Source organism: Nicotiana tabacum, chromosome 2 (assembly GCF_000715075.1).
Source record: "Nicotiana tabacum cultivar K326 chromosome 2, ASM71507v2, whole genome shotgun sequence".
NCBI lineage: Eukaryota > Viridiplantae > Streptophyta > Magnoliopsida > Solanales > Solanaceae > Nicotiana > Nicotiana tabacum.
In genome coordinates, this window is record NC_134081.1 from 85,912,270 (window position 1) to 85,932,056 (window position 19,787).

Consider the following 19,787-nt stretch of genomic DNA (forward strand, 5'->3'; position numbering starts at 1 on the left):
GACATACCGAAACGGTAGTGCCCAAAGCCAAGGCCCCTTTGCCAAGGCCTCCTCCACCGTATCCTCAAAGGCTTGCAAAGCAAAACAATGAAAACCAATTCAAGAAATTCATTGATATGATGAAGAGTTTGTCCATCAATGTGCCATTAGTTGAAGCTCTAGAACAAATGCCGGGATATGCCAAGTTCATGAAGGACTTGGTAACAAAGAAGAGGTCAATGAATTGTGAGACGATCAAAATGACACATCAAGTGAGTGCCATTGTGCATTCCATGGCTCCAAATCTAGAAGATCCCTGTGCCTTTACAATTCCATGCACTATTGGTAGTGCCGATTTCACCAAAGCCTTGTGTGATTTGGGAGCGAGCATTAATTTGATGCCATATTCCGTGTTCAAGACATTAGGTGTTGGGAAACCAAGACCTACTTCCATGAGGTTGTAAATGGCGGATCGGACAATGAAGAGGCCGCTGGGGATTATTGATGATGTTCTAGTTCGGGTCAACAAGTTCATTCTTCCCACAGATTTTGTGATTCTCGACTGTGAAGTTGACTATGGGGTGCCAATAATATTGGGGAGACCTTTCCTAGCAACAGGGAAGGCATTGGTCTATGTGGAAGCTGTGGAGCTCACCTTCCGAGTGGGTGATGAAAAAGTTGTGTTCCATGTGTGCAAGTCAATGACGCAGCCTAATAGCAACCAAGTATGCTCTTTTGTGGATCTTGTGACAGAGGTGATTATTGATGACACGAGTGCTATAATCAATGTGGAAGACCCTCTGGAAGCTGTGTTGTTGAATCATGAGGATGATGAGAAGGCAGGCTTGATAGAATGTGCAAATGCTTTGCAAGAAATGGGATCCTACACATATGGACCCCGTAAACTTTCCTTGGACCTTAAGAACCGGAAGACTATGCCAACAAAGCCCTCAATCGAGGAGCCACCAACATTAGAGTTAAAGCCTTTGCCTTCACACCTCAGGTATGGGTTCTTAGGCCATTATTCCACATTACCTGCTATTTTTTCTTCGTGCTTAACTAACATGCAAGTAGAATCCACCTTTGCGGTGCTTCAAAGAAGGAAGAAGGCAATAGGATGGACTTTGGCTGACATTCAGGATATAAGCCCCACCTTTTGCATGCACAAAATCATACTCGAGGAAGATGCCAAACCATCCGTGGAACATCAACGGAGGTTGAATGAGGCCATGCAAGACGTTGTCAAGAAAGAGATAATCACATGGCTAGATGCAGGGGTTGTGTACCCCATTTCGTATAGTTTATGGACTTCACCGGTACAATGTGTCCCGAAGAAGGGGGTATGACTGTGATCACAAATGAGAAAAATGAGTTGGTCCCCACCAGAACTGTTACCGGTTGGAGGGTATGCATGGATTATAGAAAGCTTAACAAAGTGACCCACAAAGACCATTTTCCATTCCCATTTCTTGACCAAATGTTGGATAGACTTGCCGGGCGTACTTATTATTACTTTTTGGATGGGTACTCTGTTACAACCAGATTCTCATTGCACCTGAAGACCAATAGAAAACCACTTTCACTTGTATGTATGGCACATTTGCATTCTCACGGATGTCGTTTGGTTTGTGTAATGCACCGGCTACCTTTCAGCAGTGTATGATGGCAATATTTACGGATATAGTGAAGGACTTCCTCGAAGTGTTCATGGATGATTTTAGTGTTGTGGGGGATTCATTTGAAGAATGCTTGGATAATCTTGACAAAGTGTTGGCCCGATGCGAAGAGACCAACTTAGTGCTTAATTGGGAAAAGTGCCATTTTATGGTCGAGGAGGGCATTGTCCTCGGCAATAAGATCTCAAAGAACGGTATTGAAGTGGATAAAGCAAAAATTGAAGTGATTTCAAAATTCCCTCCTCCTACTTCCGTCAAGGGGGTGAGGAGCTTTCTTGGTCACACGGGGTTTTACCGAAGGTTCATCAAGGATTTCTCAAAAGTGGTAAACCCCTTGTGCAAGTTGTTAGAAAAAGATGCAAAGCTTGTGTTCAATGATGATTGCATGAAAGCTTTTGAGCTTCTCAAGTATAGATTGACTACCACTCCCATCATTACCGCACCCAATTGGAGCTTACCATTTGAGCTCATGTTCGATGCTAGCGACGTTGCGATAGGAGCGGTTTTAGGTCAAAGGATCAACAAGATATTTTATCCGATTTATTATGCAAGCAAAACAATGAACGACGCCCAAGTCAACTATACGGTGACCGAGAAAAAGTTATTAGCCATTGTCTTTGCCATGGAAAAGTTCAGGCCGTACCTCATGGGTGCCAAAGTGATTGCGCACACCGATCACGTGACACTTCGTTACTTGATGACCAAAAAAGATTCTAAGGCTAGGTTGATGAGATGGGTTCTTCTTCTATAAGAGTTTGACCTTGAAATCATAGACCGAAAAGGGAGTGAGAATAAAGTGGCGGACCACTTGTCCTTCTTGGAAGAGGAGGGGAGGCCCCATGATGGCCTCGAGATTAATGATTCATTTCTGGATGAACAACTCCTCTTCGTTTCTTTGAATGGGATGCCTTGGTTCATCGATGTGGCTAACTTTCTTGTGACCGACATTGTCCCGAGTGAGCTCTTTTCTAACCAAAGGAGGAAGCTCAAACATGATAGCTTGGATTATTATTGGGACGAGCCATATCTTTTCAAGATTTGCAATGATGGTGTTATCCGGAGATGTGTTCTGGAAGAAGAGCAATTGAGTATTCTTGAAGCTTGCCATTCCTCGCCTTATGGTGGGCATCATGGTGGGGCGAGAACTGCTACAAAGGTCCTAAGCTGTGGATTCTGTTGGCCTACCTTGTACAAAGACGCTAGCGAGCTTGTTAGGCGTTATGACGAGTGCCAAAGAGCTGGTGGAATTTCCAAGAAGAATGAAATGCCCCTCACCACTATTCTTGAGATTGATATTTTCGATGTGTGGGGCATCGACTTTATGGGGCCATTTGTGAGTTCATGTGGGAACACTTATATTCTGGTTGCTATTGATTATATTTCCAAATGGGTTAAAGCTGTGTCTTTGCCCAACAATGAGGCACAAAGTGTGGTGGCTTTCTTAAAGAAAAATATCTTCATAAGGTTCGGCACCCTAAGGGCTATCATTAGTGATGTGGGTTCTTATGTTTCAACAAAGCCTTCTACACTTTATTTTCTAAGTATGGTGCCAATCATAAGGTGTCAACCCCTTATCACCCACAGGCTAGTGGACAAGTTGAGGTCTCCAACAGGGAGATTAAGAGAATATTATCCAAGATTGTCAGTGCAAACCGGACTGATTGGTCAAGGAAACTTGATGATGCTTTATGGGCCTATCGTACAGCTTACAAGACGCCAATTGGTATGTCTCCGTACTGATTGGTATTTGGGAAAGCATGCCATATTCTGATTGAATTAGATCACAAGGCCATGTGGGTGCTGAATGTTGAACCTTGAATGGGATGTAGCTGCCAATCTCCGTGTAGAGCAACTAAATGAACTTCATGAGTTCTGGTTCCATGCTTATTCCAGCTCGTCCTTGTATAAGGACAAGATGAAGTACTTATATGACAAATATATCCGAAACAAATAATTCAAGGAGGGTGACTTGGTTTTTCTATTCAACTCTCGGTTACGGATGTTTTCGGAAAAGCTCAAGTCAAAGTGGAGTGGCCCTTTTGAAGTGGTGCATGTAACTCCATTTGGTGATCTCGATTTGAAAAACAAAAATGGTGAAATCTTTAGAGTCAATGGGCACCGAGTGAAGCATTACTTTGGCAAGATTGATGATAGCCATGTAGTGGCCTTGATCCATTTCAAATGATGATGGTAACATGCGTCGTACCGCGACGTTAAATCAGGCGCTTCTTGGGAGGAAACCCATGTGTTTTTCTTTCTTTCGATTTTCTTCTTTGATTAGGCATTGTTTTGGCTAACTGGTTGTGAAGTGTATGTAGGAAGTGGTTGTGCAGTGCAGGATTTTGACTGGGTGTTGGAAGTTTGTGGACCGCGCCCAAAATTTCGTGGTCCGCATGAGCATTTCGCGACTTCACTTTTTTGTCCGCGGACGCGTACTCGAAAAGAGCAAAATGCCAACTCTTTGAAGTTGGACAGTCAAATAAATCCTTCAGAGATCGCGGCCGCGTTCCAATTTTTGCGGACCGCATTGAATTTCACGGTCGCGGCCAATATTCTGCAGGCCGCGCGCATGTGCTTGAAGCTGGTCTACATAAGGTAACATAGCGTGGACCGCGATAGAATTTCGCGGCCGCGCTCAGGTAAGGCGGTGGGTTCCATAGTTGATTAGTATAAATAAAGGTTCCTTAAACATTTTATACTTTTCGAACCCTAACGGTTCACCGCACAAAAAGCACTGTTCATCTCATCATGCTCTCAATTTTCATCTCATTCACATTAAGAGTTCATTTCCTACTACAATTTTACAACTGGTATGTTCAATTCCATGATGTGATTTTATCTTTTTCTTTTCTTTTCTCTTTGTTTTAATTTTTCTTTTTAGTTAGGGTTAGATGCATGCCATGATCTCAAATTAATGCTTAATTGATACTTAACTACATGTGGGTAGTGTTTATATGCCCAATGGGGGATGGGGTTAGTAACTTTGCATGGTTAATTGAACTAGTTTTTGCACACATAGTGAAAACCCTAGTTATCAGTGTTCTTAGTACCGATCTTATTTGAATTTTGCGGTCGCGGTCCGCGATAGGGTAGGCGGCCGCTCTCATTTTTTTCACGGTTCGCGCTACCCCAGCTTTTTGTTACTAAGTGATTGCTAAGAGTTCACGACTGCGGTCACTTTTACGCTGTTCGCGGTTGGTCCTTCGCGGCTGCGTTCAAGTTTTCGCGGTTCGCGCTTGTGAACTTCAAAGAGTCTGTTAATTGCTTTCGCGGCCGCGTTCATATTTTTGCGGTCCGTGATTGGTCATTCGCGGGCACGTCTAATTTTTTACGGTCCGCGTGTGTCCAAGATCAGAGATTCAGTAGTCTGAACCTGACCTCTTCGCGGCTGCGTTCACTTTTTTGGGTTCGCGATGGGCATTCCATGGCCGCGTCCACTTTTTTGCGGTCCGTGTTGCCCTGTTTTGAGAAGCATTGTTATTCATTTCATCTATACTCCTTTAAGGCATGATTGAACCCCAATTCTAATTATCTTTCACTAATTGTGTGTTGTAGAAAATGGTGCGATCTCGTGAAGGAGCAGACAAATAAAAAGGGAGGGTAGAATCCTCCTGAGGCCGGGGCAAAGAAAGCAGTCTTTGCCCTTAGCAGCTCAAAGAATCATAAGCAAAAAGGCAAACGCTCACTAGACCTCCTGCCGAATCATTAGACACAAGTGAATATCTCCCATCCCGAGAGATTTCTGAGGGGGAATCTACACAACCTCAACAAGAGGCCCAATCACAAGCCTACCGCCTAATCAATGAAGCTACCTCCTCTTCTGGGTCGTCTAATGGCTCAGAGGGAGGTAGTGAGGCATCAGAGCCATCTTCCCTACCTGCTGCAACTCCGGCCTCAACAGCTGCTCCTATCAATGTAGATGAGGATGACGAGGTCCCGGATGACGGGAGAGGGGGTAATACCAATGTGGGTGGTCTTGCTAAATCAAGGAAGCCTGAGGTGTGGGCGGATAGATTCGTGAGAGAGAAAGCATACCTCAAATTCCGGGAATGGTGGCCCCAAAGGTTGCTCACCCTTGAGCGATAGTTTATAGAAAGAGATCTCCTACCTCACAATCCAAATGTCAAGAGACAGTTTGAGGAGAGAAAAGGGTGGAAGTACTTCACGAGCAAGGTTCCGGATGCCAATGAGTACCTTGTCAAGGAATTCTACGCAAATGTTGCCCACATCAAAAAGGGCACCACTGTGACAAAGGTAGGAACTTGAAGATACGGTTTAATGGCGACACCTTGAACAAATATGCCGGTTTTGAGGATGTGGAAGCTGTACAGTATTTGGAAAAGATGTCCCTAGATGAAGCAGCCCGACCTTGGCTAGCGGAAGTAATATCCATCCCTGGGACAACACCGGCCTGGCTCGCAGCTGGAGTCCCAATCGCCAGAAACACCCTCAGCTTTGAAGCCAAAGAGTGGTGCACATTTGTATGCAGTCGGCTTGATCCTAGCCAGCATGATAGTGTCATCCCACTCTCCCAGGCAATCCTAATAGCTTCCATCATGGCGGGTTATCCAATCAATATGGGGAACCTTATATCCCACCACATCTCCAAAGCAACTGGAAAAGAAGAAAGGTCCTACCCCTACCCCAACTTCATCACTATGTATCTCAAGGTTCAAGGGGTAGAGGGGAGGCACTATGACACGAAGGTGAAGCCGAAGAAACCTTTCTCCTGGTATAGCCTCCAAGGACCGGACAACCCTAAAGCAAAGGGTAAAGATACTACCTCCACTGGCCAGTCTGAAGAGCCAAGGGTAGTGGTCACCGGGTCAAAGCCTTCCATAGCAGAGGGACCTTCAACTGCATTGCCTCCTCCTTCATCCAGGCCATCCATCACTGTGCCATTATCTGTGCTCTCATCTTCTACTTACCCCCAGACTACACTACGGATTTTCTCAGACCTTATCCAGCATCAACAACTGGATGCAGGCAGCAACATCAAAGTTGTTTGTCGTATCCAGTGCATTAGCAGCACAGTCAGCCCCAGCACAGCTTCAGGTACCTCTATCAGTGGAGGATTCATTGAAGGAGTTTCTGGACAACCAAAAGAAGCTCCTGGACAGCCAAAAGAAGATCCCGGAGACTTTGGATACTCATGGCAAGGTGATCAAGGATCTGGGCAAGTAGGTAAAGATGATGAGAAAGACTCAGGCCTCAAAGGAGTTAGTGGAGAAGCTGAAGAGGGAGGTTGAGAAGTTCACTTCTATTGGAGATATCCCACTTGAATTGCTTATGGAGGAGAGTGCCCTAGCAGCACAGGCAGACAGAGCTCTAGTTAGAGGATTTGTGGTCCCCCAGTCAGAGGATTTAGAGATCCAGTTAGAGGACCCGGAGGGAGCTGATGATCCTATGCAGTCCGAGGACCCCACTCATATTCCTGACCCCATGCAGACAGAGACCACATAGGGAGTTTTCTTTACTCTCTAACCCTTCCCTGATCTTATTTTGATATTAGCATTGAGGACAATGCTATCTTTTATTTGGGGGGTGGTCCATTTTGATTTGGTTATGATTTGATGACATTGGTATGTAATAACTATGATACTATTTTTCTTTACCTTTATTTATCGTTATTTTCACTTTCGTTATTTTTCACTTTTGGTATGTATATAACTGTACCATTCGATGTATATATTCATTTCCATTTTGTATATATTCGTTCACTCTATTATTGTGCATATTCATTTTACTTTCCTTAGTTTACTTCATAACTTCTTTCGAATTTTTCTTAATAACTTAGCTTTTTATTTCCTTTAGTAGCTTATTTTTGAGTTTTTAGCTTCTTTTTACATTTTGCGTGATCAGTAAGCCTTTGGTTTTCTTAATGCCACGGTTCTTTCCAAAGGTGGATGTTATATGAACCGGGTGGCCCTTCCCAATGATAGATGGCGTGACAACCTTCTTAAGGGATTGAGTCCGTTTTCTTTTTGCTTTGATATATAGTATTAATGAATAAAAGTGTTCAAGCAGGCTTCACTTGATACTAACACATTTACCTTCGACCTCATGGTTAGAGACAAGTTGATTGACAAAGAATAGCTCTAGTTGTGTCCTTTAGACTCTTGAGTTGACTAAAACAATCATCGAGTGGTTTCTTTGAGCCATTTGTGATCTTCAATCTTAGCTAGGATTGTTGTGGGCCCTCGACTCTGTTCTCTTTAACAATCCAGTATCTTGAGAGGTGAGGTATTGAATTGCAAGTCCAAGTCCCGTGCCAATAAGTCTAGAACTTGCCCTAAATATTTGTCTAGGCGAAATTCTAAGTGTAGCTTGACTTGAGAAGTGATTGTAGGCTCTCCTTGGTCCAATTTGAACTTTGAAAGCTTCCGTAGCCTACCATTATGATATCCCTAGTCAAACCCTTTGAGCCTAAGCCTTTTTCATTCAATAGCCACATTACAAGCCTTTATCCGTTTTATAATGACCCTCTCTTGGCACCCAATCTTTTTTTAGCATTCATGATGAACAATTGCCAAAAGCATAAGTTTGGAAGAGAGACGAGAAAATTGAAAGTGATAAAAGGTTTAAAAAAAAAGAATTAATGAAAAGGAAAGGCAAAGAAAAGGAAGAAAAGCCAAAAAGAAATATGTCAAAAAGAAATAGAAGCTTGAAGGGATTCAAAGAACATAATGATGAAAGGCAAGGAATGATGAGAAAAGGAGAAAAATGATTGTCATGAGTAAGAAAGAGTGATGGTTTGTCTCTCTAGTTCCCTTAAGGAGGAAGAAAAATGACTCAAAGAGTCAAGAAAGCATGAGCCGAAATGAGAAAATAGAGTGCTTAAGAAAAGATGAAATCATCATAGTTCGTTATGTCCTACCTTGATCCAAAAGCCTTCATTACATCCCTGCTAAATCCCTATATGATTTCAAGTTGAGTGAGCTTACATTAGTGGTGATTTACATAAGGGGCAAGCTTAGGGTACTTAGAGCCGGACTTGTGGCATTCTTTTGAGAGTGATGAGCACACTTCTTCACAATCCTTGTTTTGAGTGTTACATTCTAAAAAGTGAGATTTGCTCATGGAGAGTAGAGGAGGAGGAGTTTGGGATCTACAATGACCTACGTGAGAGAGCGAGCTTCCTTGATGAATTGAGTCAACTCTTGATGCTCTAGTGTCACATTAGAACTATGGAACTCAAAAGGTCATAACATGACGTTGTTGATAATTCATTTGTGTTGAGGGTAATTGTTAGTCCCAGTTGATGCTTGATGAAGTCACCTTAGGCCAGCTGAAATATCCTTTTCTTTTTCTTGTGGATGTGGGAATTACCTTATTTGCTTGAGGACAAACAAAAGCTTAAGTTTGGGGGAGTTGATAAGTATGAATTTTAGCCTATTAATTGCTCTCTTTTACTTGTGTTTTGGGCCAAAAATGCGTGAAGGTATTCCTGGAAACTACCTTAATAAGCATGCTTGCAGGGATTATTCAAAATGAGCTAAAGGAGCCATAATCAACTCATAAAGGAGTCAAAACTTGAACAAAAACCAAGACTGGGCCAAGAGGTGTGGAACGCTGACCGCGACAAAAAAGTGCGGCCGCAAAAGTATCAACGCGGATGCGGCCATTATTTCAAGGTCCGCGATATGAAGAATCAGAGAGATGGTTTTTTGGGCACAAACATGAACGCGGACCGCGATAAGAAAATGCGGCCGCGAAAGTACCAGCATGGCCGCGATGGGAATTCCGCGGACCGCGGTTGCTAAGGTTCAGAGAGTGCATAATTCAAGCAAAAATGAGAAGGGCGGTCCGCGTCAAAGTTGCGTGGCCGTGGAAGTCTCTCACGCGGACGCGGTGGAAATTATGCGGTCCGCGAAACAAGGTTCAACCCAGGTCCTGATGTGAAGAAACGCATACCGCGGTCAGAATAACGCGGCCGCGAAAGCAAGTGTGCGGCCGCGGTTAGAATTACGCGGCCACAAAACATCCGCAGGGGTATTTTTATCCGGAAATTTCAACTTAGTATAAATAGATATTTTTTTTAATTTTAGGTTATCTTATGTTTTTGCTAAGTACGTGAGGCGGCTAGGTTTTCCCTTTTGGGCAATTTTGTACAAGATTTACCTTATAACATTAGATTTTCATCTTTTAATTTAGTATTATGGATTATATCTTCTCTTTATCTTTGAGTTTTGCTATTATTATGAGTAACTAGACCCATAGTTAAGGTTGTGACCCAACCCTAGTGTGGGTATTAAATGGGTCTTGAATTTTAGGGTTTGATTGTTTATGAGTTAGTGATATTTAGCCTAGTTCATGCTAGAATTGTAGAATTAGTGGTTGCAAATACTGATTCATGCCTTTGTGACTTAGGCTCTTCTTGAGAAAGAGGGACTAAGTCTAGGAATACTAGGCTAACAAGGAATTGGGGTGAACTCAAGAAATTGATAGCCCCAATAAAAGGGTTAAACCTAGAGATAGTAATACCCGACTTGAGCTAATATAACTTGTATTGCATGAATACCCATTGGGATTTGAGAAAGCCAAATTGGGCAAAATCACTCAAACTACCGAGAGGTATAGTGCGAATACTTGGGTGTGATAGCTATATTACGACCCCAATACAAATCAAACTCTCCCTAGATTCTTGATACCCGTTAGATATCCACCTAGGCAGAAGTCACTACCCTAGTCCCTTTAAACACTTGAAAGCTATCATAAAAAATATTGTACTTAGCTTTAATCTTAGCATACAATAGAAATAGAAATAGAAGTAGAATCAACACCATCATGTTTGGAAATGCAATTAGGAACAACACACACATCTAGATTTAGATAAATACCTAATTCCAAATCAATTAACTCCCTGTGGAAATCGATCCCGACCTTGTTGGGTAAAACTGCATCGACATCCTCGCTACTCAATAGTGGTGTAGGTTTGACACCGATCAATCGGGCTGACGCTGAAGCTGCTCAGGTTCGAGTAAAGAAGGTTGTCGGAGCTGCTCAGGCTTTAGCAAACAGGGTTGCCGAGCATGCTAAATGCCAGTCTCGAAGGGAGACTCTCAAGGTCCATGCTCGTGGCTTCGATCTTACAGCCAAGATCGAGAATGCTAAGGAGCTCAAAGTTAAATCCAGAGTGTTGGCCTTTCCTAATGATGATGATTTTGGGAGTATGAGCGGATCTGAAAGCGGAGAAGGCCTCGAGAGCGAAGATGCTGCTAGCGGAGAAGACTAAGTCCTTTAGGATTAGCATTTTTTGTGTTTCTTTTAAGACCGTTTTGGTCTTTTGTAGAGAAATTTGATCGGGCCATGTTGCCTTTGTAAATTATTTTTCACGTGTATATATATATATATATATATATATATATATATATATATATATATATATATATAAACTTTCTTCCTTTCTGCCTTATAAAATTATGAAGTTGTATTCTAAGGTCTGAGGTTTAGATAATTTGATTGAAACCGAACTAGTATAGCTCTTAGGCTTTACGATCGAGTGAGTGCTTGCTCAAACTCTAAGTAAGGTAACCTTTCGGTTTTTTTATTTGAGTGAGGATGGTCTCTCGAACTCAAAGCAAAAACAGCCCTTAGATTTTGGTATTAGGCCGATATAGCCTTTGTAAAAAGATTGTTTATGGCTTTCTCTCATTTTCGGTTTGAAAAGGTTTTTTATCATTTGTATTTGCAAAACTTTTAATGCCTTAACATGCAATAAGGAACTGTTCGGGAGTTCGAACAATTTTGTACTCATTAGAGTTTTCGAGGCTTGATATTATCAAAGCCTTTTATGATTTTGCCGGGGGTAGCCCTTTTAACCGATTTATGAGGGAATTTGAAGGCCTATTTTGTTACGGAATTCGGACGTTTCTGAATCGTGTTAATTCGGCCGTAGCCTTTTTAGTTCGGGATTTGCCCCTTGGGCTTATTTTTCCGTTTTACTTCGAGCTTGCCTGAAGTGTCAGTCCCCGAGTGGGGTGGTCGTGGCCTATAAATATCGAGGGTTGCCTAAAAGGTCTTATGATCTCGGAGTTTTAATGATTCGATCTCGTTTATTTTTCGGACGGCAGTCCCCGAGCGTGGGGTTAATTATCCGAACTCTAGTTATGGTCGGCCCTTAAGCCTGTTTACATAATAGATCGAGAGTATAAAATTGTAGAGTAGAAAACTTTTTCTAAGGCATGAGATATCGGCAAAGAAAAATACTTCTCTTTATAAATGATTATACATGCGTACATGTTCTGTGCCAAGGCTCGAACAAACTACGCGGGCACGGTTCGTTTGACTGTTTGGCCCTAACAAATTTTCCTATCGAGACCCTACTGCTATGAAGTAATTTCTTCGCATCAAAGTTGACATTCGAAGGCAATGCCCCCTAGTATTCGAGGTTGATTGTAAAGAAACCTTGGATACTGTTGAATTATTCTAAGTTAGCACGATCAATGGTTGTCTCATTAAAAACCTCACCGAAAAACCCATTTGGGATAAAACCGGTCTAAGAGAAAAAGAGTGTAACGCGTGCTTTCAGACTTAAAGGCTTCTTGTCGAAGAATCTATCGTTGTTTCTGGTCGAACACCTGCAAGGTTAGTTTAAAATATAAATGGAAATGGAAGGAGTCGTACCTTAGCAGTAGTATCATTTTAGGTGCGATACGTTCCAATTGTCCAGCAGTTGTTCGCCATTTATCGTGCCGAGCTTGTAGGATCCTTTTCCGACGATTTCCAGAACCTGGTACAGTCCTTCCCAGTTTGGACCCAGTTTCCCTTCATTCGAATTTCGGGTGTTGAGGGTAACTTTTATTAGCACCAAGTCTCCGATGCTAAAATGTTGAAGATTGGCTCTTCGATTGTAGTATCTTTCGATCCGCTATTTTTGGGTGGCCAATTGGATGAGAGTGACTTCGCGTCTTTCGTCCAACAATTCTAAGCTCGTATGTATGGCTTCGTTATTTAACTCCTCTGTTGCATATCAAAACCTGATGCTAGGTTCTCCGACCTCGATCGGGATCAGAGCTTCGGCGCCGTAAACTAACGAGAACAGTGTTTCTCCGGTACAGGATTTCGATGTTGTGCGGTATGCCCATAGATTCTCGGGTAGTATTTCTCTCCATTTTCCTTTGGCGTTGGTCAATCTCTTCTTAAGATTTTGGATGATGGTTTTGTTGGTCGATTCGGCTTGTCCATTCCCGCTGGGATGATAATGTGTTGATAGGATCCTTTTGATCTTATGATCCTCGAGAAATTTAGTTACTTTGCTGCCGATGAATTGTTTTCCATTATCACATACAATCTCGGAGGGCATCCCGAATCGACATATGATGTGGTCCCAAATGAAGTCTATGACTTCTTTTTCTCTGACTTTCTCAAAAGCATGTACTTCAACCCATTTAGAGAAATAGTCAGTCATAAATAAAATAAACTGAACTTTACCTGGGGCCGACGGGAGAGGGCCAACGATGTCCATTCCCAATTTTCATGAAGGGCCATGGGGAGAGGACCGAGTGGAGTAGTTCCCCAGGTTGATGAATCATGGGCGCATGCCTTTGACATTTGTCACATTTTCGAACGAACTCCCTTGCATCCTTTTCCATATCGGTCCAATAGTACTCTGCTCTGATTACTTTGTGGACCAGCGATTTGGCACCAGAATGATTTCCACAAGTGCCCTCGTAAATGTCTCGTAAGATGTAGTCGGTATCTCCCGATCCTAAACATATTGCCAACGGTCCATCGAACGACCTTCTAAATAGCGTTCCATCTTCGGACAAAGTGAACGGTGCTGACTTTGTGTGCAGAGTTCTCGATTCCTTTGGATCCTATGGAAGTTTCCCGTTCTTTAAGTACTCTATGTACTTGTTTCTCCAATCCCAGGTTAAACTCGTGTAGTTTATCTCAACTTGCCCTTCTTCGATTACCAATCTCATGAGTTGTACGACAGTCCCCGAGTTGAGTTTGTCATCCTCGACCGACGAACCTAAGTTTGCAAGAGCATCAGTCTCGCTGTTCTGCTCTCTACATATTGCAAGGTCCATTCCTTAAATCGATGTAGAGTCATCTGTAGTTTATACAGGTACCTTTGCATTTGGTCTTCTCGGACTTCAAAGGTCCCGTTCACTTGGTTTACCACGAGGAGGGAATCACACTTAGCCTCTATGACCTCTGCCCCAAGCTTCTAGCTAGTTTGAGACCTGCAATCATGGCCTCATATTCGGCCTCATTGTTAGTCAATTTTGTAGTTCTGATAGACTGTCTAACTACATTACCTGTGGGTGATTTTAGTACGATGCCTAATCTGGACCACTTTGCGTTCGAAGCACCATCTGTAAAGAGGGTCCAGACTCCCGAAGATGTACCCAATTTATCAGTAGTTCTTTTTCAACCTCGGGTACAAGGGCCGACGTAAAGTCAACCACGAAATCTGCCAAGATTTGAGACTTGATGGCGGTTCGGGGTCGATACTCAATATCGTACCCACTAATTTATACGGCCCATTTGGCCAATCGACCTGAAAGCTCAGGTTTGTGCAAAATATTTCAAAGAGGATAAGTTGTTACAACACATATTGGATGACATTGGAAATATGGTTTTAGTTTCCTTGAGGCGCTTATTAAAGCAAGAGCTAATTTTTCTAAGTGTGGATATCTAGTTTCGGCCTCACCTAAGGTCCGACTAACATAATAGACAAGGAATTGCATACCTTATTCTTCTCAGACCAGGACTCCGTTACTACTATCTCTGAGACTGCCAAGTACAGGTAAAGCTGTTCGTCCACTTTCGGGGTGTGAAGCAGCGGCGGGCTCGATAAATACCACTTTAGTTCCTTAAATGCCTGTTGGCATTCCGGAGTCCATGCAAAATTTCTCTTCTTCTTAAGCAGCGAGAAGAATCGGTGGCTCCTATATGAGGATCTCGAAATGAATTGTCCTAGGGTGGCTATCCGCCCCGTCAGCCTCTGCACGACCTTTACATTATCCACTACCATGATATCCTCGATAGTACACCATGAAACCAAAAAACTTGCCCGAGCCAACCCCGAATGCACACTTTCAGGGTTGAGCTTCATACTATACTTCCTCAGTATATCGAAAGTCTCATGCAAATGCTTTAAATGGTCATCTGCTCACAGGGACTTAACTAACATATCATCAATGTAAACTTCCATTGATTTTCCTATTTGTTCTTCGAACATTCGTATTACTAGGCATTGATAAGTTGCACCAGCAGTTTTTAGACCGAATGGCATTACATTATAACAGTAGGTACCGTACTTAGTGATAAACGAGGTCTTTTCCTGATTCTCCGGGTTCATCTGTATCTGGTTCTACCCGGAGTAGGCATCGATAAAACTGAGAGTCTCGTGGTCGGTCGTGGCATCGATCATAAGATCGATATTAGGTAAAGGAAAAAAATCCTCGGGGCATGCTTTATTCAGGTCTTTATAATCTACACACATTCTAAGTTTGTTTCCCTTTTTAGGGACTACCACTACATTTGCTAACCATTTGAGATACTTTAATTCCCGAATGGATCCTATTTTGAGAAGTTTGGTTACCTCGTCCGTGATGAAGGCATGTTTAACCTCAGACTGGGGCCTTCATTTTTGCTTCACCGGGTGGAATTAAGGGTTCAGGCTCAGTTTGTGAGTGGTAATTTCTAGTGGGATCCCTGTCATATCGAGGTGGGACCAAGCAAAGCAATCCATGTTAGCTTTAAGGAAATGAATAAGTTTTTTCCTGAGCTCTGGGGTTAGCCCTATGCTCAGGTATACCTTTCGTTCGGGCTGATGCTTGGCCAGTCTGACTTGTTCCAATTCTTCGTCCATCGATTTGGTGGCGTCGGAGTCATCGAGAATTATGAAGGATCGAGGGATCGTTGTGGGGTTGTAAGATCCCCTCTGCATCCTCGTCATTGAAAGACAAGGTCCCTTCCGGTACGTAGTCTCGAATCTGCTTTTTCCTCGTGTTCGACACCTTGGTGCGTTTGAATACGAGCCCCTGAGGAATATCGATCCCTGCAACAATCATGTGTATCACGTGCTATGGCTCTTCTTGCTCAATCAGTCTGTTTGAATCTCTGTTCTTGAAGTGGTTTTTAGCCCGATCGCTTAAGAATTCTCGAAGATGTCCTTCGTTGAACAAACGGGCTACCTCCTCCCTCAGATGTATGCAATCTTCTATTCTATGACCATGGGTGCCATGATATTTGCACATTTAATTATTATTTCTCTAGGACGGATCAATCTACAGAGGTTGGGGCCACCTGTTGTCTTTGATGCGCCCAATGGGTGATACAATAGGTGATGTATCAATGTTGAAGTTGTATTCCGATAGTCATGGTGCTTCTTTGGGTTAGACATTTCTGTCAAAACCGCTCTTATTCATGAGCCCTTGAGAGCTCTATCCTCGATTATTTCTTCTATCAATTCGAACGGGGTTGCATCCAGGCCCGTTATTTTTTTGATCTCCACCGTATGGCTGATCGATCTTTGTTTGATCGTGGTTCCAGGTCAATATCCCTTTTAACTCTGTCGATGGTCGTGTTTGGATAAACGGACCCGGAAGGAGCCCTCAACTGGTCATCCTCGACCCTAATATTTGATTGGTACCGATTGTGCACATCAGCCCAGGTTACAGCTGGATATTCGATCAGGTTCTGCTTTAACTGTTTTAAGGCTATCGAACTTCGTATGTTTAGGCCTTGAGTGAAAGCCTGAATGGACCAATCATCGGTGACTGGGGGAATATCCATACGCTCCATTTGGAACCGAGATACGAACTCTTTGAGCATCTTGTTGTCTTTCTGTTTTACTTTGAAGAGGTCCGATTTTCTAGTCTCGACCTTTATCGCTCCGACGTGTGCTTTGACGAAGGAATCTGCGAGCATTTTAAAAGAATCAATGGAGTTAGGTGGCAAATTATTGTACCATAGCATCGCCCCCTTTGATAAAGTTTCTCCGAATTTCTTCAGCAGTACAGATTCAATCTCATCGTCCTCTAGATCGTTCCCCTTTATTGCGCATCTGTAATAAGTGACATGCTCGTTGGGGTCGGTAGTTCCATTATACTTGGAAATTTCTGGCATGCGAAATTTCTTTGGAATGAGCTTAGGAGCCGCGCTCGGGGGGAAGGGCTTTTTTACGAACTTCTTTGAATCCAGACCCTTCAAAATCGGTGGTGCCCCCGGAATTTGATCAACTCGGGAGTTATATGTTTTCACTTTTTTTGTCATTCGCTTCAATCTTCTTCTCCCCCGATTTAATTTTCTTTGTCAGCTCCTCGAACATTTTCAAGATAGCGGGGTCGGTCCCTGACTCATTCACATTTGACCTCCTCGGCACTGGTTCGGCCCTGTGAACAACTTCATGTGATGGCTCGGGTTCGACCAGACCCTACTCGGTGCGTGGTTCTGATTTTGAAGTTATGTTATTGCAACTTGTTGAGCCTGCAACATTTCGAATATTATTCGAAGGCTGATTCCGCCTTCTTCATCGCCCTGTGCGTTCTGACCGGCTGATCGAACGTCTCTGCGGATGCTATTTTCGGGGTCGACGCCCAGATTTGTATTCAGGGCAACATAGGAACTGGCGTCGATGGGGTCTGCAACTGGTACTCCCTCGAGATCAACTGGAGGCACTTCATTTCCTGGGGAGGCTACGTTGTGGTTTTCACCATGAAAACCAAGACCATTGTCGATGTGTGTGGGTACTGCTTGAGAGTTCGACATGCTGATCCTGGAATCAAAAACGTTAACAAGAACATGTGTAAAGTAGTGTGTGTTATGAAAATTAGCACCAGGCTATCAATATTATCCTTAGCCACATGGTGGGCGCCAAACTGTTTACCCTTAAAATCGGATAACAATTAAATTTGTAAGTGATTTTAAGGATATGTGATTTCACTTGGCACAAACTGAGAAATATAAGAATTGAAGTTAGAAATTAACTGTAAAATGAAGCAAACCAATGTAACGCGCAACTTTGACCCTCGAGCTAGGTCGCCCTTGAATAAACTAAGTATATTATTGAAAAGCAAGAACTGAACAACTGAATAAGAGAGATTAAGAGAGAAAACGTAATATATTGCTTTGTTATGCATGTATCCCCGTACAAAATGATTGGAACCCCCTTTATATAGTAGAGGAGTTCTACATATGGTGCAATTCTAAATACAGAAGAAAATCTTCTGATTGGCTAATCAACCGGTCTTGACTTGATATATGTCGAGATCTCCGCCACAATCCTCGTCCGGTCACAGATTCCTCGGCTTTTTATTATTCGACCTAGCAGGCTTCCTTCGATCTCGCTAGATCCCTATCCTTTTCGGTCTCGACCTTAGCTGATCTCGATCTCGATCGATCCCTGAATCACGAGCAAGGCAATATTTATTCATGTAACGATCCAATATAACTTGGGATTGAACCTCGGTCTGCCACCCCGGTCTCGATTAACCATACAAAATCGGGCAAGCACGATTTTGACCGTATACATTACTATTTTCTAGATAACTTGATACTTGATAGTATGAATTAAATTATTTTACACTACTAGTTAATACAATTAAACTCATTAAGAATTAGTGTAATTGTGCCTTTTCGTGGTATACTAGCGTTGGTCTCCTCTCACATGGAGAGATAAGTATTTGTTAGAATCGGAAACCCGGGTAGTGCGGAATATAACCAAACAACGGTATAATGGCAATAACAAAGACAATGGAAGTTGATAACAACGACAATTAAAGTAGATAAAGAAGACACAAATTTAACGTGGTTCTGTCAAAGTGACCTACGTCCACAAGCGGAGAGGAGCAATTTACTATAATAATAAGAGTACAAAAGAGAGTATAAAATTAGAGTAAACACTCTAATTAATCCCAAATACCCTAAGAGAATAACCTCACAAGATCACTCCAAAGAAAGGGTTCACACAAGTGCTTCCCAATACTAACTCTCATACAAAATACTCTTAATAAAGGAGGAAAGGAAGAAACAAGAATTGAAGACAAGTCTTGTTGGTGTGTCTAAAATGAACTAATTGCCTTCCCTTTTATAGTCAAAAAAGTCATGATTTGGTAGCTAGCTGACAAAAAATCCGTAATAATATAACAATTACACCATTAAAAAAAGATATAAAACTTGCATCACGTATTAATCGCGTGATATCTCCTTCTCTCCTCTCACCTTGAAGCTAAAACTTCATGCTAATATAGCATGAAGTTGTTTCACATTGAAGCTAAAACTTCATGCTAATGCATGCTGAAGTTATTTATCCTACAGTCTACAGTTTTGTCATGAGTTTTATCCGAAACTTCAGTCTAAACTTGATGAAGTTATTTAGTTCATTTGCTAAAACTTCAGACTAAACATGCTTAAGTTATTTAGTTCATTTGCTAAAATTTCAGACTAAACATGCTTAAATTTTTGTCCTGCAGTATGTAATTTTCTAATGAGTTTTTGCTAATGCATGCTGAAGTTATTTAGTACATTTGCTAAAATTTCATACCAAAACATGCTGAAATTTTGTCATGCAATCTATAGTTTTGTCATGAGTTTTATCCGAAACTTCAGTCTAAACAAGCTGAAGTTTTTTAATTCATTTGCTAAAACTTAAGACTAAACATGCTTAAATTTTTGTCTTGCAGTATGTAATTTTTTAATTAGTTTTTTTTTAATGCATGCTGAAATTATTTAGTTCATTTGCTAAAATTTCATACCAAAACATGCTGAAGTTTTGCCCTGCAATCTACAGTTTTGTCAATAGTCTTTTATTAAAGAAGGGCAAAATCGTCTTTTTAAAACGCTTTTAACAAAAAAATAAATACGAATGCAAACAGAAAAACAAAATGAATATAAGTTAAAAAGGGGCGATTAAACAAGGCGCCCCGTGCAATTTTTACTTGAATCTATTGGACCCCTTAATTGTATTCTCGTTAAAACTAACTTTAGTTTAAATGAACCTCTAGTATATTCCTTTTGTTAGGTAAACAAATACAACTAGTGTAAGCCATTTTTCCATTTTCTTTTTTCTTTCTGTTTCTTTATTTTTTATTTTTTATTTTTTTAAATACTTTGCCTTTCGAATCTAATAGATGGAGTATGAACCAAGAAGGAGAACTGACGGTAAAGGAAAATAAA